This window comes from Castor canadensis, chromosome 16 (assembly GCF_047511655.1).
Source record: "Castor canadensis chromosome 16, mCasCan1.hap1v2, whole genome shotgun sequence".
In the NCBI taxonomy this organism is placed as follows: Eukaryota; Metazoa; Chordata; class Mammalia; order Rodentia; family Castoridae; genus Castor; species Castor canadensis.
Genome location: NC_133401.1, coordinates 86,217,759 through 86,245,101, shown reverse-complemented (window position 1 = coordinate 86,245,101; position 27,343 = coordinate 86,217,759). Strand labels below are relative to the sequence as shown.

The window sequence follows — 27,343 nt, the reverse complement described above, 5'->3', positions numbered from 1 at the left end:
TCGGGAAGGGCTTGGGATGTGCTCACACCTCCTCCTCCCTCCCAAAGGCTTCCTTCTGCCACACCCTGCAGACCCACAGTGAGGCAGGCTGTCATGGTCTCTCGCCACCACCGTGGGAGCAAGGAAACAACTCTGAATGTCGCTTGTGCTCTAAACCCTCGCCCTGAATCTGGATGGAATCTGAGACCCTAAATGCTTCCACCATTTGCACTGAAGAGATTTGGTTCATTCTGCCCAAGAGCCGGTTGTGGGCTGGTCAGGGACTGGTTAATTTGTTCCAAACCGTCAACCCTGGATGGTGAGCAGACGTAACCTGTGGTCGACAAAGGCTTCCCTTAACCCTTCCTGAATTTTGATCTGAGGTTTATACAAACAGAAATTATGTGTGGGGTGGAGCCCAGCCAGGAAGTCTGTGAGAAAAACTCCATCTGCACATTTGCCCTGAGCCGGCCCGACATAAATCTTAGAGGATATCCGTCTTCCTAACCGAGCGGCTGGTTTTATGGTTACTACACCCTGGTTAGATTTTAATGGATAAAATACTTTTGGGAGTCCAAGGAAAGGGCCAGTACTCCCTGAATAGCTAACACAGTCTTTCAAGCAGAAAGGAACGCCTAGCTTTAAAAAGTCAGACTATGCACTATGGCGGGGAGAAGGGTGTGTACGTGTGGGTGGGTGAACGCGGGAGCTGCGTTTTCTGGAAGCCGTTTCACTCCCGTTCAGGATAAGCAAGTTTAACGCCTCATTTCTGATCCATTGCACTCATCTTCCTCCCTCTCCCCACCTTCTTCTTTCCTACAAGTATTTTCCCAAGTGCCCAAGGTTTTGTTGATGGAGATCCATACAAAGACCACCAGGGAAAAGTGTGGATCTGGGTTATTACCTGTGCGGAGCAGGTGACAGCCCCACCCCAAGAGGGTCTCACAGCATTTCAAAAGAGGAAACTAGAGAAGGGTCCTTGTGGGTTCAGGAATGGAGACTTCAGGGAGCTCTGCCAGGCACTGGGGTACAGAGACAAAGGACCCAATTTGACTTCGAAGTTCACGGTCTTCAGAGGAAGTCAGCCCTCTTGGTAGACTATCACACTACAGTATAAGTGTATGACAGGTACCAGGGAACACGGAGAAGGACCTCAGTCCGAGCCTTTGCAGATGGACCCCAAAAGAGGCCTCTGGAAGCGTCAACTTGGAAAGGAACTCAAAAAGCTGGTGGAGTGGCTCAAGTGGTACAGCACCTGCCTAGCAAGTGTGAGGCTCTGAGTTCAAACCCCAGAACTGCCAAAAAAAAAAAAAAACTTTTGGAAGGAACTCAATGGTACAGAAAGAGCAGGGGGCACAGTCTGTGTGATAAGGGGGTGACCCCAGAGGAGAGAGCACGGCTCACTGGGGGACTGCAGGAGGGCAGTGGGAGGCCAGGTTGAGAGGACAGGAGTGGTCAGACCATGCCAGATCTTGGCACAGCTCCATGAGGAGGCTATGGGATTGGCTACAGAACCAGGCGGAAGTCATGCACAAAGGCGACTGAGCTCTAGGTGTCCAGGCAGCGCTCTCAGAGAGTGAGGTGCACAGCGTGGAGAAGGAAGTCAGCTTGTATCCTCAGCATCGTGAAGAAGTGGAGGACAGGGAGCATGGAGGCTCAGAGGAGGGCGTGGGGTAAGATCACTGCTCACCTCTGCTGGTGACAACTGCCGGGCACTCAGCTAACCAGCCCTGAGCCCCGTCCATGTGCCAGGTTCTGCACATGCTGGAAGGGCAGCGGTGCCAAAAGACAGACGAGGTCCTGACCTTTCATTCTAGCCTCTCCGTCAGTCTGTCAGTCATCCAGCCAGCCAGCAGGAGTCCACATTCGAGTGCTACCCCTGTGGCTTGGATCCGGTGTCCCCCACAGGCTCCTGTGTTGAAGGCTTGCCTGCCCAGCTGATGGGCTTGGGGGAAGTGTTTGGATCCTGAAGGCTCTGACTGCATCCGTGGGTTAATCCCCGTGGAGAGATGGTGGAAACCAAGAGGCGGGGCATGGGTGGAGGAAGGAGGTCACTGAAGGCTACTCTGAAAAGTGTGCCTTGTCCCTGGCCCCTTTCCTGCTCCCTCTGCTCCCTGGCTGTCATGGAGTGAGCATCTCTGCTCCTTCCTGCCCTCCCGCCATGGTGCTCTGCCTCACCTCAGGCCCACATCAATAGAGCCAAAACAAACCTTCCCTCCTTTATTTAGATTGTTTCTTTCAGGCATTTTGTCACAGCAGTGGAAAGCCAACAGGGCTACTCTGTCCACTTGCTTGGTCTTGGTCTTTTTCACTTTTAAATTGTAAAGTAAAACACAAATCGGGGGTGTGGGGGGAATCACACAAAACAGACATCTGTGCGGTGATGATCACAAGAGCACCTTCATCGTCACCTCGGCCCCCCACGTGCCCAGTCCTGAGCCCAAACCTCTCTCTCCTCCAAGGGGACCCCCATCCTGAGTCAGCCCTCACGAGGTTTTATCATCTCCATGTCAACCCCACTGCTGTGGCTTAAGAGTCCCCAGAGCGTTGTCAGGTTGGATACTCGATTCACACTCATGCGTCGATGTATTTGGAGGGGGGCTTTGGGAGCTGACTGGGGTTGGATGAGGTCGTGAGGGTGGAGCACCCATGGTGGCGTTCGTGGCTTTATAACAAAAGAAAGTGAGACCCAAGCTAGCACACCTGCTCTGCCCCCGCCGTGTGAAGCCGTCTACCATGTTAGGGTGCACCGGAGGTCCCCATCGGATGCTCCAGCAGGTTCTTACACTTCCCAGGCTCCAGAACTGTTAGCTAAATTCACCTCTTTTCACTGTTTTTGGCACTGGAGTTTGAACTCAGGGCCTTGCACTTGGTAAGCAAGGGCTATCCCTCCCCCTCCCCAGAACCTTTTGCTTTCAGTTATTTTTCAATGGGGTTCTTGTGCTTTTTGCCTGGACCGACTGTGATCCTCCTACCCATGCATCCTGCCCAGCTGGCATTTGCACTATCACACCCGGCCTTTTTGTTAAGACCAGGGCATAGCGAATTTTTTGCCTGGGCTGGCCTCGAACCACAATCGGCCTGCTCTCTGCCGATCGGGAGCTGGGATTACAGATGTGCACCACCAGACCCAGATCATATTTAGTTGTATCAACAGAAAATGGACGAAGATGCTGAGGCAAGGTAGTTTAACTTTCCTCACTTATTAAAAACTTGGTGTTTATTTTAATCTGTAGACATCTTGTGATTGCTTGGTCAGTGTGACACAAATTTCTGCCCCTGGCAATTCTTGCAAACCAGCAGCTGGCAGGGGCCTGGAGAGACTCAGCTCAGCCCCTCTGGCAGGACCACAGATGGAATCGAGGGCTTTTCATCTGGAGGCTTTTCGGATGATATCACAGTCATTAGTTCACCTATTAATTCATTAGTGTCGTAAAAACTCAGGCCGGCAGAGTGGCTAAAATGATAGAGCACCTGCCTAGCCAGTTCAACCCCCAGTACCACCAAAGCAAAAACAAAAACAAAAACAACCAAAGGCAATGGCTGAATGCTGCTGGAATGATTTTTAAGGAGAATGTTCTCTGATCGGCTGTTTGATTGCTTACTTGCAAGTGTCTATAGGAAAGATACAGTACATGCTTGATTCTCCACATTTACCCAGTTTTCAAGTCTGAGTAAATAGATTTCTATTGTCCATGAAAAGCAACCAATTAGTTTTTCAAAATGTAATAGAAAACTCATAGATTGTGTTAGACCTTTTGGTGCTGTGACAAATACTCAGAGAAGCAGTTTAAAGGAGGAAAGGTTCATTTTGCCCTTGGTGTCAGTCCATGGCCAACTGGTTGCATTGCTTGGGGTCTGGCTCAGAACATCACGGTGGGGACCATGTGGCAGACACTGCTCCCCTAATAGCGGCCACGATGCAGAAAAGAGTAACCGGGTGTGGGGGACCAAGTTCTACCCTCAAGACACTCCCAGGAGCCACTTCCTCCAGCCAGGCGCCTCCTTCCACGTTCTGCCTCCTCATTTTGAATGAGTCGTGGAGTGGACCATAACCGGGTCATCCTCCTGATCTAATGGTCTCTGGAAACACCCTTGCAGACACCATCCACAGGTAGGCTTACTTGTTTCCTCGCTGGCTTTCAATCCAGTCGAGTTGACCATCAAGGTTGACTGTCACATAGACTTTAAAGGAGTTGAGGGTTGATGGATGTGCTGGACGAGAGATGTCTTGTCCCATGTGGACAGAGTGAGAGTTCACCAACTTCTCAGCAAGGTGCTCAATTTATTGGTTTCTTGCTACAATTTTCCTTTTAATATTTATAGACTATGGTTGACCTGGGGTGACTGAAACTTTGGAACTGAAACTGTGGGTAAGGGGGTCCTGCCATTTACAATATCTCCAGCACTTGTCTAGGACAAGGACAGGATGCAGGAGGGTTGTCCACCAGTGTGTCCCCTAGTGGTGGGGGTGGCCCCTGGGAATGTCAACTGTCCACACCACATTTGCAGAAGGCTCTCCTAGGCTCTTCTGGCCACAGATGAGTTCTTGGACAGGAAGCTGTGTTATGCTGGGCACCTGGCAGGTGCAATGAGGCAGCTCGGTTTGCATTTGCACAGGGATGCCTGCCATACTGGGACTGCAGTCAGTGGAGAGGCTGGGGGTCCCCTGAAGGGCCAGGGTCATCTGCTCTCCACTGGCCCCTCAGCAGTGCCCTGTGTGAGTAAATGCTCAACTCACGAGGACGCTGAGGCAGACTCAGGCCAGGTTGCATGGTACATGGTCCTCACTCTTCCTTATCTCTGAGCTGGGCAGCTTGGGGAGAGAGACACAAAAACCAAAGAGGGAGGAAGGCCACCTACACTTCACTGACCATCCACCATCTGTTTGGCAAGCTTTCTCTAACTTTTTTCGTTTTTTTGGTGGTACTAGGGATCAAAACGGGCCTCACACATTCTAGGCAAGCGCTGGGCCACTGAGAGCCCTATGGCTGTAAGCTTTTCAATGCTAGAACAAAAGTAGTCATCCTTAGACTCCTTGGGGGTGTTAGCTCCACACTTCTGCATGGCGACACGGAGGACTGACCATTCTACCAACGCTTGTCATCTAGAATCCCTGCAGACACCCAAATCTGCAGGTGCCCGAGTTCCTGAGATAAACTGGCCAGTGTTTGCAGGGAACCTAGACAGGTCTTCTCGTAAGCTTCTGTCCATCTCTGAATGACTTGTAATATCTAATTACATAAATGCTAAGTAATAGTTGTTACACTTTCATTCAGGGAATAATGACAAAGAAATAAGTCTGCACTTTATTTGTATGGATACAGTTTTTTTTCCTGTATGTCCTCAATTTGAGGGTGGTGGACTCCGTGGGTGGGGAGCCCATGGACACCGAGGGCCAACTGTATTTTGTTCAAGGCACAGGGAGTCAGTGGTTCACCCCAGGCCACATGGTTACCAGTGAAGGTCTCCCTGGCTTCAAAGCTGAGCTGGCCTCCTGGAGGTTCGGGAGAGCCACAGAGAAGGCCGTGTGTACCCTGACCCCATCCCATGCTGCTTCGAACTGTGGCTCGGGTGGGCAGGCCAGGCTGGCCGGGCTCATTTTCTTCTTTCTGTCTTGAGTGTTTCACGATCCCTACCAAGCACCTGTGTTCCAAGCCAACAGTGACTTCCAGCCACCGGAGGGCATGCCCAAGTGTGGGGTGAGGGGCCCACACCATGGACACACAGGTGGGCTGGGAGGCAGAGGAGGGGCGGCTCTGCACCCCCAACCGCAGCGGACTCAGGTAAGCATCTGTGCTTTGGGAAGTCCATTCCTCCCGAATCCAGCCCCTGCCCCGCCTGAGTCTGCCCATCCCTGACTTTCATATGAGTTGCATTAAAGAGTCTGATGGGAAAGTACGTCTTGCTTTAAAAATAGAACATAACAATAAATCAAGAAGAAAAAGCAAACTGAAAAAAATGCAGAAAACAGATGAAAAGAAAGGGAAAAAGTGAACGGTATAAAAATACCCTCCACCCAGGCCCTTCAGATGAGATTTCCTGTGGCTTGTGCTTTCGGGAGTCTGCTGTTGCGCCATGCACGGCGTCTGAAGGCCAACAGGGCAGACCAGAGAGGCGTGTGGAGAGTTGGAGGCCAGGGTGACATCTGACCTGCTCCTACTTCAGACACATCCGCTGAGGACATGTCAGATGATTTTCCGAGCTTGTGGGCCTGCTCCACCCACCCTGTGCCCACCCGGCTGTGACACCCTTCCTGTTATGGGCGGTGGGGCGCACAGTGGGGCCACGGGCAGAGGCCGGGGCGCTGGCTTCTTTGGGGTTGGTACAGATTACTTCAAAAGCCACGTCTGGCATGCGGGGAAATGATTTAAAAGCGAATTGGACGTCTCCCAATGTGACCTACTCCAAGTAGAAAGAAAACATACACTGTCTCACGGTAAAGAGCAGGCGTCTTTGAAGGCACTGCCAACTATTTATAAAATCCTAACTTATTGCTGAAAAAAGCCCCCCGACAACCCTAGCAACCGCTGGCAGGGCCAAAAGGACAGAAGCATGATGTCAGGGCTCCAAATTCCAAATTGGCCAGGACTGCATGACAAATTTGTAATTCTAATCAACCAGAATTTCAAATGTATGCCCTGAGCATACACTGTCTGCATCAAGGTTGCACTTGTCTGATATTAAGTTAGCCAAGGAAAAGCAAAATAAACATCTTTTCCAGCAGGCCAGTTTGGGAGGGGTGTAAGATGGTGTTGGAAAAAAAAATAACATTTCAATAACACGAGAGAAAAAAGAACAAATCAAGACGGGGGTGATGCAGCCTGAGGAACGCCCAGCTTGGAAGTTTGGGGCTGAGACTTCGCTGTGCATCATGGGATGTGGAAGGCTGGTGGGGTGGAGTGTGGGTGGGGATGGAAAAAGGCTCAGAGCCCTGGGAGCACCTGACACAGATGGGCTTGAACCTGAGAAGCGTCCCAAGACGAATTGAGACCATATTTATAAACCACTAAAATGTTTCTGGGTTGCCAGACAAGAAATCCTGTAAACGTGTGTGTGTGTGTGTGTGTGCGCGCGCCTGTGCACACGCGTGTGTCCTGGCCGTCAGCAGGAGGCCAGCTGCACTTCATTAGCGATCTCCAGCATGCCCACAAACACGCATGTGACCGAGGAGATGGTATGCTAGGGAGCAAATGTGATTTGCTAACCCCATGCGGTGACTCTTGGCTCCTTCGCCACCCCTCTGTGCCTGCGGATGGCCTCGCTGTCTCAGGAGGGCTGCTACGTGGGACCGCAGAAGGCAGGACGGGAGCAGAAGAAAGAACCGTGCTTCGGGCGCTGCCTCCTTCCTCACCGCACGGGCTCCAAGCTGGGGAGGAATCGTGGACGCACACGGCCACTGATCTGGAGTCCCCGCTGTCACACCCTGGCTCTGCAGAGAACCAGAGAAGAAGGAGCCAGGCACGGAGGGCCGACCTGTCAGGGCTGTCCCACGGAAGCCACACCTGTCTCAGTCGTGAGGTGCTATCGTGACTAATACTGAGTCATCAAAGGAAGCAAACCTCCATTTCAAGCTGTCCTCTGTACCGGCCCTGCCATGGTGGCTGAAAAGTTTGACAGTGATCATGGTCTCCTTCACATGCAAATCTACCAAAGAGGAGACACGCCAGTGCACGCAGCTGCTCAGGAATCATGGCTCCAGCGCAGGGCTCTTCGACTTTTGGGGGCCATAGACTTCTTCGTTACTCTGACCCAAGCTCACCAATACACTTTCGTACCCTCACATGAAAGTTACTCACAATCCCAAGGTGTTACTGGACCGTGGAGATGGGAAACCTGGCGCCTCACACTAAGATACTCTTGCCCTAAAAGCTGGAAACACAGACTAATACATTGTGAAAAAAGTCAGGAAGGGACAAGGGCAATGCAGCTGGCCTCGGAGGGCAGTTAACACACTCGGGCACTGAGAAGGGAAGCGACTGTCTCAAAGTTGCACAGCCAAAAATCGCTAGACCTGGGACCAGAGCTCAGGGCGCTGTACTCATTGTTCAGTGGAACTAGGAAGGCTGGGCATGAGCCTCCTCTGTTATTTCTGTGTCACCTCGGGTCCCCTCTGTCACTTCTGTGCAACCTCAGGCTGCTTCCTCAGCCGTGTGGACATTTTCTCCAGGGGCTTCTTCCACAGCTAGGCCATGGCATGCGCTCGGTCTCAACTCACCTACAAGTGGCCAGGCTGCAATGTCCCTCGGGTGCGCCTCGCCACTTAGGCATCGGAAGCAGCTTGTAAGTAAGCGCTGGCGTGGGCAAAGCTCTGAACGTCACGATCCCTTGGTTGAAATTTTGCTCTCGGTGTATCGGTGTAAGGAGATGCCACCTTTGCGAAGCTGGCCGCGTGGTAAGGGCTTATTTTCCCTCCTGCGATGTGAGGAGAAGGCACCTGCAGCGCGGGTCCCAGCGCACAGGACCCGCCATTGCCTTGGTCTTGGCTTCTGAGCTTCCAGCGTGGTGGGAGGTAAATTTCTGTTGCTCGGAAGCTGCACCGTCTAAGGTATTTTGTTACAGCGGCTGCACGAACCAGGACAACGGAATACAAACACATGGCACCTTAGGTTACGGAAATGCAGTAGTATTTTAGTAAAAAATTAGGACCCTGTCGTTGAGCGTGGATGAAACACAAGGGATAGAGTGGTACACGTTCTGCAGTGTGCGGTGTGGCGCCGGAGTGAGCGGTGACGGGCTCTCAGGGAGTCAGCGGGAATCTTTCCATGATGGGGAACAGGACCCTGTCTCTGAGAGGCTTAAGCGGAAAGGTGGGGGTTACTGGCTCACACAGTTGCTTCTTTGGTTTATTACTTCACTTTCGATTAGTCACATGTCTTACTTCTTGGCATGTCTGGAGTTTTTGATTCAATATCAGACCTTTATTCAAAAAAAATTGCAGTCTCCAGATGGTGTTATCCTCAGGAAAGATTGTACACTTTTCCTGTGTCAGGCAGAGTGTGGGGCTGGTCCCCTTCACCTCACCAACTCGAGTTGAGGAGGGCTGACTTACTTGGCTTTTGCTTGTTTTCTGGCAGTACTGGGGTTTGAACTCAAGGCCAGCTTGCTAAGCAAGTGCTCTATAGCTTGAGCCATGCCTCCAGCTAAGGCCACAGTGGCAATTTTGCCATGCTGGGTCTTTTCTTGGTGGTCCTGCGGTTTGAACTCAGGGCCCCAGGCTTGCTAGACAGGCTCTGTGCCTGTTGAGCTGCGTGCAGCGATCTGGCAATTGGGCTGAGGCTCTGATTCTGCTCCCCAGGGCTGGGAGTCGGCATGTTCACCAACCAGGCCTGGATTGCCATCCTGCTCCCCACACTGCACTGAGAGGCAGGAGCACAGACCCGGTTTCTGAGTAGCTGAGGAATTTGGCATCTGGGTTGGTTTCTCTGTCCCGCAGTGGCGAGTTCTGCCCAGAAAAGTGGATTTTTGTTCTCTTTTCCTCACTGGCCTCAGGAAGTCAGCTCGCACCTCCTGCTCCCTGAATCTTGGGCCCCCAGTTCTGGTTGTGTCATTTCGAAATCTTTAAATGAGTTTGTTTTTTAAAAGGTTGGTGCAGCTTTCCCTTGTTCTCGAAGGGGGTGGGATCGGCTGCAGTCCCCTCTGTGGTATCTGGGGATAGAAGTGTCTGCTTTACAAGACGTGAAATGTCTAAGGACAGACCTAGAACTCCAAGCACCAGGGACATCCTTAGGCATTTCTTTCTCTCCTCCAGTCTTCCTCACTCTTCATGGGCTTCCTTTTACAGTCTTGCCCTTGATGTTGTGGGAAGGCCCTGAGCAGATCCAGACTGCAGCATGTTAATGTTTCCGGCAGAAAGAAAAAGACTTTTTCTTAGTGGCCTCAGCAACGGTCTCAGGCAAGGCTCTCACTGGCTTGGTTTGGGTCACATGTCCTCCCTAGGAGACAAGAGAATAAAATATGGTAGCTTTTTAAGGCCTTGTGGCATGTCCACTGTGGACTCTGGGTGTGATCGGCATCACACCATCCTCCTAAATCAACATGGAGACGGGTGGCTCTCCAAAAACAAAAACAGAATAGAGGTACTAGTTTTCAAGAGTAAAGGAGAGTAGATGCTGGCTAGGCACAGTCTTCAGATTCTCTCTGCCTCAATCTTTTCTGTTGCTGTAACAGAACACCTGAAGTTGTGCTTGATGAAGAAAAGAGGTTTATTTAGCTCAGTTTTGCAGAGCTAAAACCGAAAGTCTAATAGCAGACGGCCTCTTCTGTTGGCTTCCCTGTGGCTGCATTTCAACATGGTGGAGAACCAGAAAGGGAAAGTTGACAGTGGAGGGCACGTGACAGGGTGAGGTCACCTGGTGAGACAAGAGGCCAGAGAAGGGATTGGAAGCTATGTCATTACAACATGCTCGCTCAAAAACTAAGTCACTCCAGGAAAGAAAGCCAGCAGCAACCCCTTCCCAGGCGTTGCCCAATGATTCCATCACCTCTCACTAGGCCCTGCTTTTTAAAGGTTCCACCACCCCCACACTGCCACACTGGGGACCAAGGTTCTAGCACAGGAATCCATGGGGTACACGCTGAGACTGTCTCCAAGCCTGGCCATCCTCTCAAACTGTATCTCAGCCATGGTCTCCTTCACAGTGAGTATCACGCAAAGGAGGAGGACCCAGACTTCGTGAAGACACTGCTGTGCCGATGGCCAGCCCTGTCTTGCTTTTGTCCAGCTAATCCCGGCCTCTCACAGACCTCCACTGTCTCCTTCGTGCTGGCCCAGGGAGGCCATTTGGGGGTGTCACTCACAACGTCCTGCTCTCGTTGCCCATAAACTTGTTACGTCTGCACAGAGCATCTCTGTAGGTCCTTGTCCTCCTGGTGATAGCATCTCAGTTTCCCTTTGGGAACCCCTCTCCCTCTATTTTTTTAAAATTAGTTTCTATTGCTCGTACAAATGGGTTTCATTGTGAAGCTTCCACACATACAATGTGCTTGATCACACTCCCTCTAACACTTTATCTTATTCCTCTTTTTCTCTCCCCCATTTTTAAAACACCTGTCCGGGATTTTTTTTTTAATGCTATTTTCAATCATATTCATCCCCCCATCAATTTCTCCTCATCCCCCAAGGTCTCCCCCAGGCAGGCGCCTGTTATGCTCACGTCAAGGAGACAGGCACATATACGTGTGGAGTCTGCATGTGAGAGAAAACATGGCTTGTTTCACTCAACATGGCGATCTGCAGTTCCATCCGTTTTCCTGCAAACGACATAATTTCATTCTTCACACTGCCTTTTCCTCATCCATTCATGGACTGGTGGCATCTCGACTGACTCCACAGTTGGGCTGCTGGGAACGGGAGTGCAGGCGTCTCTGTTGAAGGCCGCCTCACGTTCCTTCAGACACACGACCAGGAGGACAGAGCAGGAACACGTGGTCTTGTCTTTGCCTTTTCAGGAACCTCCATCCCGATGTCCACACTGACAGTGTGAAAGGGTCCCTTCCCTCACACCCTCACCAGCATTTGTTTGTTTTCTTGCTGACTGAGTTTGTCTGGTTTGGACAAGGAGTGACTTCATTGTCTGGATTTAGGTGTCCAGTATGCAGAGCTGCTTTCCTTGGCCAGGCTGACGGGGTTTTGAATACATGCACGACTGAAGAACGTCCAGCGAGAACCCCCTAAGAGTCACTGGGAATGAGTGGCTAGCTTCCTGGTGGGGGGCTAAGATAGGTGGGAAAGGTTGAAAGTTCCTCCTGGGTCTCTCTGCATCATGGGGAGAACTCCTACATGGGGACATGTAGTGACCATGGTTCTGAAAGATGGAGAGAGAAAGAAAGACATCATTTGAACCCCTAGATCCAGCTCTTCCTGAAGGAAGTGCTTACTTGCAGACTTCTGGTTAAGGAGGCCAGCAGATCCCCTTCTCCTTCCTCAGTCAGTTTAAGCTGGATTTCTCTTACTGCCAACTAATGTCCTGATCGATGTGACCAACACACCACCCATCCTTGTCCTCGGTGCTCCAGCCTCGGGGTGTCTGGCTCTTTGTCACCCCCCACATCCATCAGCACTGTTGTTTCATTGAACAAAGTTACTGCAAGCTGACCTTGAGCTGAGCCCTCCAGGCACTGAAGATTCCACAGCAAACAAGGAGGGGAGGACTTCTTTTCGGAGCATTACTGCCCAGTGGGAAAGAAGAAAATCAGAGAAACAGATGACAAACTGAAGTTCAAAGCAGAGATGCTGAGTGAGGAGTTGGGGGGCTGTCTATGGTCACAGGGCACGTGTTGTAAGGTTGCATTCCTCCGATATTTGTCGAGACTTTTCAAAAGCTCCTCAAGTCTGTCTGTTTTGCACTGCTGTGACAAATGTCTGAGAGACTCATGGTAAATGGAGAAAGGGTTCACCATCCTCAGAGACGATGGAACCGCTGACCATGGCGGAGACCATGACATCTATTTCAGCTCCCAGCTCAGGTCTCGGCGTTCCTGTTCCCGCTCTCTCCCACTCTTCCACAGGGGAGAGTCCTGCGATTTCCTTCTGCCCCACAGAGCCCACCCCAGATCCCGTCCCGCAAAGGACGCACTGGCTGCTGTCTGTCGCCAGGCTTCGCTCCCGAGCTGCGGTGAGTCTCAAGTTCATCTTCACATACATGACGAAAACGCCGCTGTTCTAGAGCTAGACCAAGTGCTCACAGAGGCTTGATTTGCTCCTGGGACCTCAGGGACACCAGTCATGGCAGCCAGCTTCCTCTGCTGTGACAAAATGCCTGGGACACTCAACTTAAGGATGGAAAGATTTGTGTCAGAGGTGTCAGCCCACGGTTGGCTGCTTCACTGTTTCTGCATCTGAGGGGGCGAGCATCATGGTGGGAAGCTCATGCTGCAGTGAAGGGCGCACCTCCCAGGAAGGTGAGAGAGAGGGGCAGGGAGAGAGGAAGGAGGGAAGGAGGAAGGAGGGAGGGAAAGAAGAGAGGGAGACAGAGAGAGGAGGGGAGGGGAGGGAAGGAGAGAAGAGAGAGGGAGAGAAAGACAGTGAAAGAGAGAGTGTATGTGTGAAAGAGAGAGACAAAGAGAGAAGGGCAGAGGAAGGAGAGAGAGAGGGAGGGAGAGAGAGAGAGAGAGAGAGGGAGAGAGAGAGAGAGAGAGAGAGAGAGAATGCCCAAGTGGCCAGGGACACAGTATCTCCTTCCAAGGCACACCCCCAATAGTGCCACCAGCCCTCAACACAGGAGACTTTGGGGCACCCCAGATCCAGCCTGCAGTGCAGTACACTCTCTCTTCTCTGTGCCTCTTCCTGTGGTCAAGGGCCCAGTGTCTTCCATCTGTGCTCACTATTAACTCTTTCGTTGACTGCACCAGTGCTGCTTGATGGCCTTAGCATCGGTGCTAAGAGCCCTGTGGCTCTTCAGGGTCTAGCACAGCCCCTTGTACACCCTAAGTGCCTAATAAGTGTTTGTAGACCCGAGTTGATTTGCTCTGGGATACTCTCTGTCTCCCTGTGCTGTAGCTCTCGGTAAGATTAAGAAACGTCCCTCACACGTTTGCTCTGGATAGTCACTGTTCAGATAAAGATATGGGATTTTTCGTGCCCTGCTTCCTGACACATTTTGCACATATATGCATAAACGAAAAGACAGTTCATTTTTGTTATACATTTTCTCCTGTAAGAGGCCATTAATGTCCTAGAATAAAAAAAGAAGCGGGGGCTTAAGGAGGGTGGCGATCGAAGCTAAGCTAAGGACATCCAACGCTTGACACCTGTTGACTGTTGGAATGAAATTGGTGACAATGCAGGATCAGGAACTTTTACTTAATTGAAGGGATGCGACCCACAAAGCCTGCTACAAAGTGAGTTTCTGTCAAAAGTGATTTTTCCCCCTCAACTCCTGTTCTAAATTGAAAACACCTTGTGTTTGGGAGGGCAAGCATTGGCCTCTGGCTGTGGGCTCACACTTTAAAAACCCAATTTCCTGATGAAACCTCATCAATAACCTCAAAATGTTACTAGACTCACAAACCTCAGATCTCTGTGCAGCACTCCAAGTGAATCAAAGTCAACGCCCCGGAAGGGGACCTGTGACGGCTGATATCCTCCAAGGACTCTGGTGCTCAGCTTGGCCCTGGAGACCAGTGTGTAATGAGACCGTTTGCCTCCAGTGAAGGACAGAGTGTCCAAGGGCTCTCTCTCCAGCCAGGCTTCTGTAAGGATCAATGAGGTAATACTCAGGGTTTTGCTTTTTCGTTTCTTTAGTCACTCGTCCATCCAAACATCACCGAGAACCCTGTGCACCTGGCTTTGGACAGGAGCACAGCGTGAGGAACAAGGTCGTGCTCCATGGAGCTCATGATCGTTGCTGGGACAGACATTGGATAATTACACTCCAGACTGAGGGAATGGTAGTCAGTTAAAAAAATTGAGCTTACAGTAAGAAACTACAAAATGATATTTATATGCCTTAAGCACTTTTTATTTCTCCCTCCCTCCCTCCCTTCCTGGGCCTTGTGCAAGCTACACAGGTGCTGTACCACTGAGATATATTCCCAACCAACCTTAAACACTTTATAGTAACTAAACACGGTTACATGTGTACTCATTCCAGTGGTTTGATGAAGAAAAAGACTATTTTTGGGCTAGGTGTGGTGGCTCACACCTATTAATTCCAGCTATTCAGGAGGCAGAGATAGGGAGGATGAAGGTTTAAGAGCAGCCTGGGCAAAAAGTTAGCAAGATCCCATCTTAATCAGTAAGCTGGATGTGGTGGTGTGTACCTGTGATCCGAGCTACATGCGAGGCCATAGGCAGGAGGACTGAGGTCTGAGGCCAGCCCCATGCAAAAAAAACTTGAGACCCTATCCTAAATATAACTAAAGATAGAACGGCTGGGACATGGCTCAAGTGATACAGCACCTGCCTAGGAAGCGTGAGGCCCTGAGTTCAGTATTGCAAAAACCAAGAAACATGAGCCTTTTTCTTGAGGTTTGCAGAGTGAATTCCTGTATACTTTTTTCTTGCATGAGCCACTTTCCTTAAGGTGAAACAAGATGTTTATGAGTTAACACAAGAACAGAATATTTCTAGTTTTATGATTATTTTTACCAGTTTTTTTAGTTTTCGCTCACCTCCTCCATCCAATAATGTCTTTTCTGGGATTTGCGTTTATTGGTTCTTTTCAAAGCAGTCAACTTAGAAAGAGCATGGTCCCTCTAAGGCTCATATTTCTGTCACTTGCACAATAGTTATGAAGTAATTTAGTCATGATACTGAGTACCTGTGCCATAAACAACTGACACCATAAATAAATGCAATGGCCTTTCAGTCAGACAACAACTTCCTTGGTTGGAGAAATTCACGCTCAGCTGTGGGTGGTTGTATTAGACACCACACATGTGGCTGCAAGTAACAGACTGTAACTAAAACTAGCTTTTCAAGGTTGCTTTATAAAAAGCCCTGGATACACAGCATAATATGGACTGAAACTCACACACAGTAAGCAACACAGATAAGAACATGCCACCTGGATCCTGGGATGGGTGGAGAATAATCACAGCTAGCAAAAGGCATTCGAAAGCATCCAGTCTCTGATTTGGGCCAGGATGGACCCCTTATCTCTGACCATGTGCATCCCCCCTGCTCTCCAGTATAAGACCAGGAGATGAGGACCCCGTTTTGAGCCTTTGCTCCCATTTCCTGCACCAGGGCTGGAAATGTTTCTGTCTGTCTGCCCCCCCACCCCCTACTGTCTATACTTCATTCTGTTATACTGAGATAAATCCTTGCTAAAACTTTCGCCTGGCGAGGCTCCTTGTTGCGAGACACCTTGAAATGCTTTTCACTGTTGTGGATCTCAAGGACCTGTGATTTTGCATGGAAACTGGGAAGCTGCGGGAGCTGCTCACGCATCCTCCAGTGACTGTGGCAGGCCCTTAGACACACACGGCATGCGATCTGAAAGTCACACAGAGCAAGAAGCATATTTTACACGGTCGCTCTGTGCACAGCCACCTAGACAAGCACACCCTGTGAGCTGAAACTCATTCCTCAAACAACAAAGAGCTTTGTGTGATGCTACCTGATGTCTTTCTGGTCTACTCCATCTTTTCCATTCTACTGGAAAAAAGTGCTGGTCATGACCCACTAAAATAATCTCGGATGCGCTAATGGGGTGCAGCCCACAGTGTGAGGACCGCTGGCCTCGAGGAGGAAGACCTGCATTAGTTCATGAGGGTCAGAGGCCGGGAGGACCTTGCGCTACCGTGGCTCAGCAGTGTCAAGGGCACAGAAATTTTCATGGATCTCTTTCTGCCATCCTCAGAGATTTAGTAATGCCTGTCCTCATGGTCCTAAATGGCTCCCGCATCTAGCAGTTGGTACACACAGGTACACACAGCCAAGAAAGGAGCCCCTTCCCTGATGCCTACAACTGACTTCCGTTGGGTCCCATTGCCCAGGACTGGTCACGTGACTTTGTCTCTAGCCTACTTCTCAGCTCTCATTGGTCAGGATTGGTCACGTGACTAAGCCTCCTGCCTACTTCTCAGCTCTCATTGGTCAGGATTGGTCACGTGACTAAGCCTCCTGCCTACTTCTCAGCTCTCATTGGTCAGGATTGGTCACGTGACTAAGCCTCCTGCCTACTTCTCAGCTCTCATTGGTCAGGATTGGTCACGTGACTAAGCCTCCTGCCTAGTTTCAGTTCCCATTGGCCAGGATTGGTCACGTGACTGTGCTCCTGCTGCAAGGGAGGCTGGGAAAGCAGTGACTGCCATTTTCAGCCTCTGTTAAGGGATGTAGCCTGTACCAGAAAGGACCAAGGGCAGGGAAGTGAATGTCAGGAAGGCGACCCGTGTGTGGCAGGCATAAGCGTCTCCTTGCTCTGGGCTCGGGTTGTCTGCTTTCCCCAGGGAGGGAGCGGTGTCCCAGGCAGAGGGACGCAATTAGGAGAGGAAGAGGAAGGACGGGTCCTGCCTGTGAGGCATGGCTCCCCTCTAGCCGTCCCTCCCTGGGTCCCAGCCCTGTCCTGGCCCCGAGGGCTCAGGGTGGACCAGCAGCAGGCAGGAAGATGGATGAACACCGTAACTGGAAACCAAAGGGGAAACTGCCTTCCGAGCCCGAGCAGCTCTCACGGCCGGCAGGTCCGGGGAGCCCCGGGTCAGCACAGACGAGGAGGCAGGAAGTGGAGCCGGGTGGTCACTTGGCTGGGCTCTCGGGAGCGGGGCAGGGAAGGTCAGGCAGGGGCCGGTCGTCTTCGTCTCAGCTCTCACCGAACCCCGGCCATTTGTGGCCCAACCTTGGCTGACCTTCCTGGCAGCGGGCGTGACGCTGGGCCTCGGGAGACAGGAATGACTCAGGCCTCGTTGCAGGCCCTCCTTGGTTAGCGTACTTTTCCCTGAAGTGGAGTGGCGCCTGGGGAGTGGCCCTGGCCTGGCCCTGTCTCGTGGCATCAGGGAAGGCGCCTTTCCCGTCTCGGGATGGTGCGAGGGTTGGGAGGTCTCAGGTCTCCCTGGATCTGCTGGGAGGCTGCCCAGCGGGACAGAGTGGGTGGAGGGGGGCTGTCCAGGTCTGACAGCCATCAGCGACAGCACAGGCACGACTGTAACCGGACACAGAGGCAAGGATGATGGCAGGTGGTGAGTGAGACCCTGGGGGCCTCGAGGCTCCCGTGCTGGGTTTCTCCACTGGGTACTGGGGGCATTTTGGGTAGGTGGGTCTCCTTGTGTGTGGGGGTGTCCTGTGCATTTGAGGGTGCACTTGCCCCTGCCCACTAGACACTAGTAGCTCCTCCCCATGGGGAGGCCTGGAAAGCTCTCCACATGCAGCCCTGGGCAGGCAACCAGCATCTCTCAGAGGCAGAGTGGCACTGGGACTTTCCCCGTGTGACCACATTCTGCCAGACCATAGAAACTGCCATGGAGCTTGGGCCACGTGGACCATCATTTAGAGAGAGCTAAACTGGAGAGCAGGGTTCCTTCGAAGGCCTTGGGGTGGCTGTGGAAAGGAGAGGGGGAGGGATGGGGAGCTGTGGGGTCTGAGGGCGTGGTGGGGGGAGGAGCGGGGGTGGCAGCTGGTGTCTGACTTGCAGAGCGGTGCAGATCAGGGAAGGGTGCCTAGACAGGAGGGGTGCAGGCAGAGTCTGACTCCAGTCCACCTTCCGCCACCCCTGCCCTCTCCAGTCACATGAGATCTGTCCCCTCAGCATCCTGGAGGATGGCTCTGGCCACTGCTGTCCAAGGCAGGAGCCTGTGTGGAGCCAGGTAGGACCGCCCTTGTGGCAGCTTGCCTCTTCCCAGCAGAAAATGTTGCTCTGTCCTTCCGTAGCTACTGTCTGACATTTGTTCAACTGGGTTTAAGTGGACTGGCGCCTGGAGCAGGATTCCAGCCAGTATTGGAAGGGCGAAGGCAGTCCTAGGTTGTTAAAGACAGGGGGAGGGACAGGGAGCTAGAGAAGGTGTCACCACCCCCTCCTGGAGCCTCATGCAAGTGCAGGAGGAGGTCCTGGGGTCAGAGTACTGGCCAGGCTACAGCTGGCTCTTTAAGAACTGTTCTCAGCAGGACTTTGGCTTTTCTGGGAAAAGGCTGCTTGTGTGCAGGGTGACCTTCCTGGGGAGGCTGGGGTCCTTCTGTGAACTTGGACCTCTGGGGTTTGGGCCTTGGAGAAGGAGGTGCTGTGCGGGTCAGCAGCCAGGCCTCAGGCTGTGCAGGGGAGGGCTTTGCGCCTGGCTTGTCCCCCCTCCTCTTCCCCATCCCGATGCCACCCTCACCTCCTTCCTCTCAGCAGCAGTGCAGCCTTTTGGGACGCATGGCTCCCAAGGCTTTCGGAGGGCCGCCAGGAGCGGAGTGTGCCCTTCAGATGGCAGACACTGACCTGCAAGGCATCCGCGCAGGCACAGGAGGCAGACGTCGGCCCTGGACATGGACTCTGAGGAGCACATGCCCCCTGAGCCTCTGCAGGCTTCGCCTCAGGTACCTCCTGTCGTGGCCACCTGCCATTGTCCTTGGTCCCCCAGTGTCCGAATGCCCTTGTGAGTGCTGGAGGTTCAGGGCCCGGACTCAGAATGTGAGTGGCATCTTCCCCAGACCCCTGCGCTGGGCCTGGCTGACTCTGCTCGTCGAGCGCTCCAGGACTGACCTCGAGAGCAGGAGCTGTTGAAGAAGGAACAGTTAGGGACCTTGGGACACCCCTAGGGGGCTGGTGGTGGGAGAGCTGGGTATCCCATGCTGGGTCCTCATTGGGCCAACTCTGTCACACACTTTGGGGCAGTGCTCTGGGCCGTGCTGTGGAGACATGGCTGACCACCCCTCTGGCAGCTTCGAGTGCCCAGCCTCCTTTTCACACACTCTTTACCTGTTTAAAAGAGTGCCTGTGGTTGCCCATGAACTCTGACCGGTGCGGCCTTCTTAGACCTGACCTTCACGCCACCCCAGACCAGCAGTGTGGGGAGGGGAGGCCTTTGGGAGACACAGGGGGCCAAGGCAGAGCTCCTCTGCCAGTGAGAAGATGGCCGTCCGTGGACCACATCTTCCCATGTTTACAAGCACCTTGATCTTGGCTTTGCAGCCCCCAGAACTGTGAGACCAGGTTTCTCTTGTTTTTAGCCCCCCAGTCTGTGCCATTTGGTTACAGCAGCCTGACTGGACCAGACTCCTTCTATCTCCCATCCATCGTTCAGCAAATTTCTGCTCATCTTTAAACACTACTCAACACCTCTTCCAGGAAGCCTCCCAGGGTTCCTCAGTACCTAAAGCATCTGGGATCTCAGGTGCATACAAGGTGTTACCGGGGGCATAACAAGACAGGAGACAGTTGGAGCACACCACCGAAGACATATGGATTATTTGCCAGATTTCTGGGTGGCAGGGGGCAAAGAGGGACAGGAGGCTGAGAGCGAGACAATAAGCCCAGTGGTTACAAGCTTGAGGGTTGGAGTGAGTTCAAATCATGGCTGAGCCACGTGCCAGCTGTGTGTTTTTAAGCAAGTTACTTAACACCTCTGAGCCTCAGTTTCCTATTCTGCAAAGTGGGACTGCCTGAGGACCACTGTGAGGAAAGAGCTCCTGGTACTCAGGAAACGCTGAATAGAAGCTGTGGGTTTTGCAGACAGCAGGAGAGGTGAGCGCCAGCCACCTGCGGTCAGGGCAGGGCTTTTGAAGCAAATAATCCATTTCAAGCTGGTGTAAGGAAAAGAAATGGGATCCCGGGTGGAGAATATGCAGGTGGAATATTACAAGAGCCTGGAACCGGCTCAAGGTCACCAGAAGCCACTTGTTCTACATCCGCCTTTTTGGGAGTCAGTATGCCATCGTCTTGCTACATGTCCACATTTGGCTCTCCCAATTTTACACGTAGAAACTGGCTAACCGCTGCATCCCAATTCTCGCTTCCCAGCAGCATCTCAGAATGACTCCATTGGAGGAGGAGCCATTGCTGCTCCAGTCAGTGGGTGCAGGGAGGTGAGGCCTCATGGTGCAAATATGGCTGCCAGGGCCCCACTTCTGTGAGTGGACAGTCACTGGGAGTTGGGCAGACCTGCCCTCTCTCTGCCTCAGTTTACAAGAGTGGTTTCCCAGGTGTATTAGTTGGAAAACTTTTAACTGCAAGTCACAGGGTATCAAACTAACAGTGTCTTAACTATCGAATACTTTCATTGTCTTCTATAACAAGAAGTCTGGAGGTACTTGTGCCAGGGTCCATTCGTGTGTCAGTCTTACCACCAAGAAGCCAGTTCCTTTCTCCTTTTCAGCTCTTCCATCTTTAGCCTGTGAGATTTTTTTGTCTTTGGGCTTTTTTCATTTTGTGGTTACAAAACAGCTGCCACCGCTCCAGTGGTCACAACTTTACAGGATGCTATCCATGGATTTCTTCTTTCAAGGAGTCGTTAGAGCTTTCTTCCTACATCTCACCAGTCGGTACCGCAGATGCAAGGGAATCTGACAGACCAGCTTCAATTTTCAACTTCTCTCATCAGAGAGACCTCACCAGGGAGGACGGGAGTGTAGGGGATGGCTGTTGAAAAGGCAACCCAGCCCATCTGCCACCCTGAGAGGGGGGCATGGCGTCCTACGTGAGCTAATGGTCAGGGTGCCGTGTCCAAGAAGTCCAGAGACCATCACGTACCACGTTGTGACCCGAAGCCTCCTAAGCCCAGATACACGGGCGGCAGAGCCACGGTAGCACAGGCACCTGGGCAAAGCCGAGTCCCACAGTCCGGCGAGGGCTGGCTCTGGCTCTGCGTGGCTCTTTTCAGCTCTTCGGAATGCGTCTGAAGATGTTTTTACGTGGTCTCCTTTTCATGGCCAGACGACGCTTCTCCGAACAGCTCATGGAATAAACGACGGCCAGGCCCAATGTGGCCGCGAGGGACGGAGGCCTGCTCTTGTCTGTGGCGTCTGTAAGTGTGTGGGTTTCAGGGCGCCTGGGAATCTGCTTTGGACAGAATTTGCGCTCTCTTTTTGGTCAGGTGCACACTGTGGAGAGAAAGAAAGCCCGTGGATCCTATGCAGGGGTCTCCCTGCCCCCGCGCGTGGGCACCGAGTCCCGAGGTCATGGCCGGGAGTCACAAAGCGTGTTCTGATAGACAGATGGATAGATGGACAAAGGTGGAGGTGCCATTTGGGTGGCAAGGTAGAAGCACAGGCTTAGGAGCTTCCTGATGGGGTCGCCATGTCCCTCCCTCGGCTGATGCCCTCCAGCAAGCTCCTTTCCCTTCTGAGCCTCAGTTTCCCCATCTTGGGCAAAGTCCAGTCTTAGGGTCTTGGTGTGTATCTTGATAGCTGGTGAAGGGACGTTGTAAAGGCTGGAGTCTCTCTGCAGCATTACTGCCTCCTCTCTTCCCTCACAGTGGCATTTGTTGTTGTCATGTCATTGTTGTCATCTTCGTTGATGTCATCATCACCGTCTCCCGAGCACTGTCCTGCGTCCCCGCCCGTGTAGCTCACGCTGAGTCTCCACCACAGTCCTGCAGGGTGGGCATTCTCACCAAATCCTGCACACTGGACACTGGGGCTCAGAATGGGGAGGACTTGTCCCAGGTCACCCAGCTGGTAGGTGCCAGAATGAAGATGGGACCTCCCAGCCTGGCTTTGTCCCCTGGCTGTCCCTCTCTCTTCAGATCAAAGGCTGTGTGGTCAGCTCTGGTCCCGCAGGCCTCCCGGGTGAGGTGAGGCAGAGCGACTTCTCCCCAGTGGCCTCTGCCTCGGTGGGTCTTGTTCCCTGCTCAGCATCCCAGTGTGTCCTCAGCTCACTCTTAGTCCACGTGGAGACTTGGGGAGACTGGCAACTCCCCTCTCCCCTCACTTCCAGCCCTCCCAGTAAGGACGGTCATGTGACCTGGTGTCCCTTCCACCTGACCAATGGTCAAGGCCAGGTGCTCAAGTCGTCTCATGATCCACAACCTGGGGCAAGTGTGGCACTACTGGGAAAGGTGAGCTTCTTCCTCTCCGCTGGGGGACTGAGTGCAAAGCCCTGTCTGAGGAGCTGAAGCGGAGGCGCACGGAAACGGGAGATAACCACAGGCCCTCTGAGCGCCTAGATCTGTTGGTTCCTGAAGCTGACTGCGTAATGGGAACAGTACTGACTCATACACCCATTGCCCAGTCAATGACCTGCTGGCCAAGGCCATGGAGGCGTCCACTCTAGCCCAATGTCCTGGAAGTTCTCCATATCTTCACATATGTAGGACACGTGAGTTACACGCCCCCTTCGTGGTTTTGGCTTTTAACTTTGGCAGGGAAACTGCTCCGGTTTGGCTCTTTTGGATACAAGTGTCTGTGAGTTACTCCTGGAGAAGAACCCCGTGATGGGAACTACAGCTGGGGTGCAGGCAGAAACCCAGACGGCCCAGGGGACGGGGGCTGGTGCTTCCCGTGTGCCATGCTGGCTCCGTTCATCCACCATGGCCTTCCGCCTTCTTGAGTCCCACTCCCTTGGATCATTGTAAGCAGGGTGCCCACCTCATCCCCGAAGGCCCCATGGTGTCCCTTCAGGTTTGGTTCTTGGTGGAAGCTGTCCAGTGAGGGACAGGTGGCTAAGCAAACCGTTCCCTGGCCACCTGAGGCTGTTGTTCGTGTGGGGATTCTCAGCTCTGTTGCCACCTCAGGTCCAACAGCTGTGTCACTCAGCACTGACACCTGAGGGTCTCTGTCAGTCAGGTGATGCCTCAGGCTCCCCTGGGGAGGGGCTGCCGGACTTTGCTAGCAAGGATGGACTTGAGCAAACCCTACCCCCACTGAGTCAGTGAAGAACATGTCTGGTGAGGGCTCAGACTCCTGAGTCATTAGCCATGGAGTCCATGGCCTGAGTGTCACTGTGACAAAGTACCTGAAGTGATCAGTGTACAGGGCAAAAGGTCTGCTCTGGCTCACGGTTTCAGTCCATGGTGGACTGGCCCATTGGTTTTGCGTGTGGTGGGAGTGGGTGGTGGAGCAAAGCCATTCACCTCATGGAAGCCATTCTTGGCAGAGAGCAATAGGAAGGGGCCAGGGCCCCCCTTGTAGGGTCCGGGCCCTGTGCCCTAACTTCCCCCACCAGGCTCCACCCTGTGAAGGCTCCTCTATTTCCCAATGGGCTGCATACTGGGCCCTGAGAGCATTCACGATCCAAAGTATAGCACGGCCTGAGTGGGGAGTGGACAGCAGACCCAAGAATCCTCCAGGATGAACCATGGTCTGTGATATGGTGACAGCTGACCGCTGCTGTCCAAGAGCAGAGGGGGGCCCGTGACAGACTCCGAAGGCCAGGACGGCTCTGGAGCCAAAGCACCCACAGTCCAGAGGGTTGTTCTGCATGGGGAGAAAGGCCATATGGGAAAGCCTCAAAGCGGAAAAAAATTAAAGAAAGGACCTTGGTTTGTGATGGGAACATTCAGGGTGCTGTAGCATGTGGTCAGAGAGGGCAGCAGGGCACGACTCGTGCGTGGGTCCTGGTCCACTGTGTGCTTTGTTCTGAGTGCACGCAAGGCCGCGGTGGATCCATCCAATTATACGTCCAAAGACTGTGGCCTCGGGAAGCATGCTAGGTCCCCGGGCTTTCATTTTTCTCCCGTGTGAGGTGTAGCTGAGGATAGAGCCAGTGCCCACTGCTGGGTACTTTATAAGGAAAAGAGGTTTATTTGGCTCACACGTCTTATGGCTAGAGAGTCCAGCTGGTGTCCTGGCGAGGGTCCCCCTGGCTGTGTCACCACATAGGGCCCGTCACAAGGTGGGATGGACTCAGGGTCCAGTCCCAGTCCTTTTGCTTACCCACTGATCATTGAAACCCCAAGACTCACTGTCCTCATGCACTGTGGGAGACGGTGACAGCCGAACCTCTGTAGTCACCACAGACCTTAGCCACAGTTATGCTCCATGACTGGGACCTCAAAGTGATCCACGGATGCCATCGCTTCTGCAGGTCACTGTGGCACTGACTGAAGCCCTCAGCACGAGGACTGTGTTTGCTCTTCCTGTTCGCCCTGGGCCTTGCCAAGTCCTGGCACATGGTGTGCCCTCAGCTGGAGTCGGCTCACCTACAACAAAAGTGAGGTTCTTTGCCCTCAAGTTGGACCAACACCAGTGGCACAAATGCCACTTCCTGAGGGCCAAGGAGACAGGGCCCTGAGTGAAATTGCTGCAGGACTTTATTGAGCAACCACAGGGCTGGCTGTGGTCCCCGGGGGGCGGGGCAGGGTGGGGGACACCATGGCTGCAGGATGACTTTTGGACAGGAAGGGCTTTTGAAGGCCCTCTTGTCTTATTTACGTGTTCTCATCTCTGTTTTTCTGAAAACCTCTTCAGAATTTCACTGTGAGTGAAAAAACACATTTTGCCAAATTCAGAGGCCTTGTAACCACAGGGCCCAGTCCTGCTGACCAAACCGAGACCACACCGTAACCTCCTGGCACTGGACACTGTTTACCGCTGGCCAGAGAGCACTTTGGTTTCACAGTAAAAAGAGTTCGAAAATTGCATGAAAGGGCTTAGGAGACTCGCGGACATCAAATAGCTCTTACAAAACCAGTGTTGTAATTAGTTAAGTATAAATGAATCAGAACCATATGGCTTAAAAGTTTAAGGACAAAAAGACTTGGAGGAAAAAATGTCCTTTGGGATTTAATCAAACAAAAAATGCTGGAAAAATCACTGCTGTTCACCAAGCTTAGATCCTAACTGGGTCTCCCCTGCACCCCGTACCCTTGAAACTTTTTCCTCCTTCCCTGGCCCTTCCCAGGAAGTGGGGTGACACTGGGTGCAGCATGAGCTGAGCAAGGCTCTGCAAATGTGGGGAACACAGAGAAGGGGTGCAGCTTCCTTGTGGAAATGACAGGGAACCCGCCTCAGGCACATGAAGGACTGGGGGTCAAGGACGGGGAACGCTCTTTGGAGACGGACTAAGCACTGGCAACCTCAGACTTGCGGGTGACCTGGAATGGCTGCTTCCCAGACCACCCGTTAAAACGCCTGGGTCACTTTGCCTCACACCACCCTAGGAGTGTCTGTGGCCCTTGTCACAATCTGAAAGGTCCTATCTCTCCTCATTTACAGTCTGTCCCCTAGGATGTGAGCCTCAGGAGAAGGGGTGTCATCTGTCTGGCCACCTCTTGCTGGATCCCCAGTGGTTGACCCAGCACCTGATTTGGAGTGGCTGCCCGAGAAGTATTTGGTTAAGGAAGGAACGAGAGAATAACAGGACATGAGCGAGGGGACAGGTGGGCAGGAGAGGGAAAGAAGGCTGGAGACAAGGGTGGTGGCCAGGCCTTTGCAAGGCCTTGCCTACCATGGAGAGGCTCCTAGAGCTTCTGCAAAGTCAGTAAAGGGTTTTGAGCCAGGGTGTGACGGTCAGTGGTGTTTCATGTTAGAAGACAACAAGGAGGGTGGGACATGGAATCAGGAGAAAATGCAGGGCAGACAGGCTCTGGGTGTCTGGCCTTCCCCTAGCATTGCTTAAAGACATAAATGCAGTACTCCCTATGGAGTTGGGACCTCAGTTAACAAATGACAAGACTTCGGCCCCCAGAAGCCACGCACAAGCCATTGTTTTCTCATTTAGGAAACGGATCTTGCACCTCACTTAGGAAGCCATCTCTCAGAAAAAAGAGCAAGAGGTGTGTGTCTGCTGGTCTCCAGTGTTGCCCCTGACCCAGGTTCTCTTCCCGGGGTGCAGGGTGGCCACCCAGAAGCGTGCTCACTCTCAACACTGGGCTGGGGGCTTTCTGACATTCGGGCTCACGAGTGTCACATGAGTGAGTGGGGGGAAGCCAGGCTGAGCGGCAGGCAGGTTGCTCCATGTCCCTGGAGACCTCCAAGGACAGAGCCGAGGTTCTGAGGAGTCGGTGAGTGTGGAGTCTGTTAGGACAGAAGCATGGGGCCCCCGCCTGGGTGCTGGACAGTTGAGGGTCATTGCCTGAGGCCCCAGAGGGCCTGGGTCCCCCCCCACAGCTGGTGGCTGTGCTCACTGAAGCCCACGTCTTCCCATAACACCAGATGGGGTCCGCTGCTCTCTGCCTGCTCCCCACTGTGAGGAGCCCTTCTCTCTCCTCAGCTGGCTTCCAGGGAGCTCCTCGTTGTCCCTGGCTGTAGGAGCCCCTCTTTTCTCCCCTGCTGTGGGGAGCCCCTCTTCTCTGCACAGAAGTGCCTCCATCCCCTGCAGGATCTGCCAGGTACCTGCCCCAGGTGCAGTCCAGGCCTGTCACCTGCGGGGACACAACTTGAAGAGGCCGTGGTCCAATGGGTGGAGGCTTGGGTGCTTCCCCTCTCAGCTTTCCTCACCCTGGGCACTGAACCCCCTGCATAGGGGCTTTCAGGAAACACAAGCTCCCCTTCCCACCCTAGAAGGGCCCCATCTAACCCAGAAGCACAGTCCTCACTCCTGGATGAACAGCCAAGCCTGCCTCGGGCACCTGTGCACACGGGCTCTCCTGGAGTCACTGTGTCCCATGGTGGGCCTGCCTCCTACCTGGAAGTGCAGGCTGTCTCCCCTTCTCTGCTTCAGCTGCCACCAGAGCCCTCCATCTAGGCAAGGGTGGTCACATGTTCCTTAGGGACCTGGAGTCCAGAGTGACTGATCTGGACCTCTCCAGAGGCAGCAGGTGGTGGGCAGGCCAGGATTCCTATGACCTTGCAAAGGCCCTGTTGCTTCACCTTCCAGCCATCCCGTGGCTTCTGGTCATTTTCAGACTCCATGGCCTCTGCCAATTCCATGAGCCCCTGATAGGCTTCCAATAAATTCCATTTGATTACCACACAGCTTGCAATCGAGAATCCTGACACCACCATTTATTAAGTGCGAGCCCTGAGCCAGACCTGGACGTGAGACATCTTGCTGGATGGCCACACACCCTGGCAAGGAGACTGTTCTACCAATTTCCAAATGGGGATACTGAGGCTCAGGAAGCTTCT

The 27,343-nt window shown here is 52.9% G+C and overlaps 1 long non-coding RNA gene across 1 annotated transcript; it reads right to left on the bottom strand.

Moving 5' to 3' along the window:
• Window positions 1-5,264: 5,264 nt before the first annotated feature.
• LOC141418019 (uncharacterized) lies at window positions 5,265-27,091 on the bottom strand. Its single transcript, XR_012442657.1, has 4 exons — window positions 26,901-27,091; window positions 18,837-24,474; window positions 13,992-14,172; window positions 5,265-10,331 (listed from the first exon to the last, which is right to left on the bottom strand). It is a non-coding gene; the product is annotated as an uncharacterized lncRNA (long non-coding RNA).
• Between the last annotated feature and the right edge of the window lie 252 nt (window positions 27,092-27,343).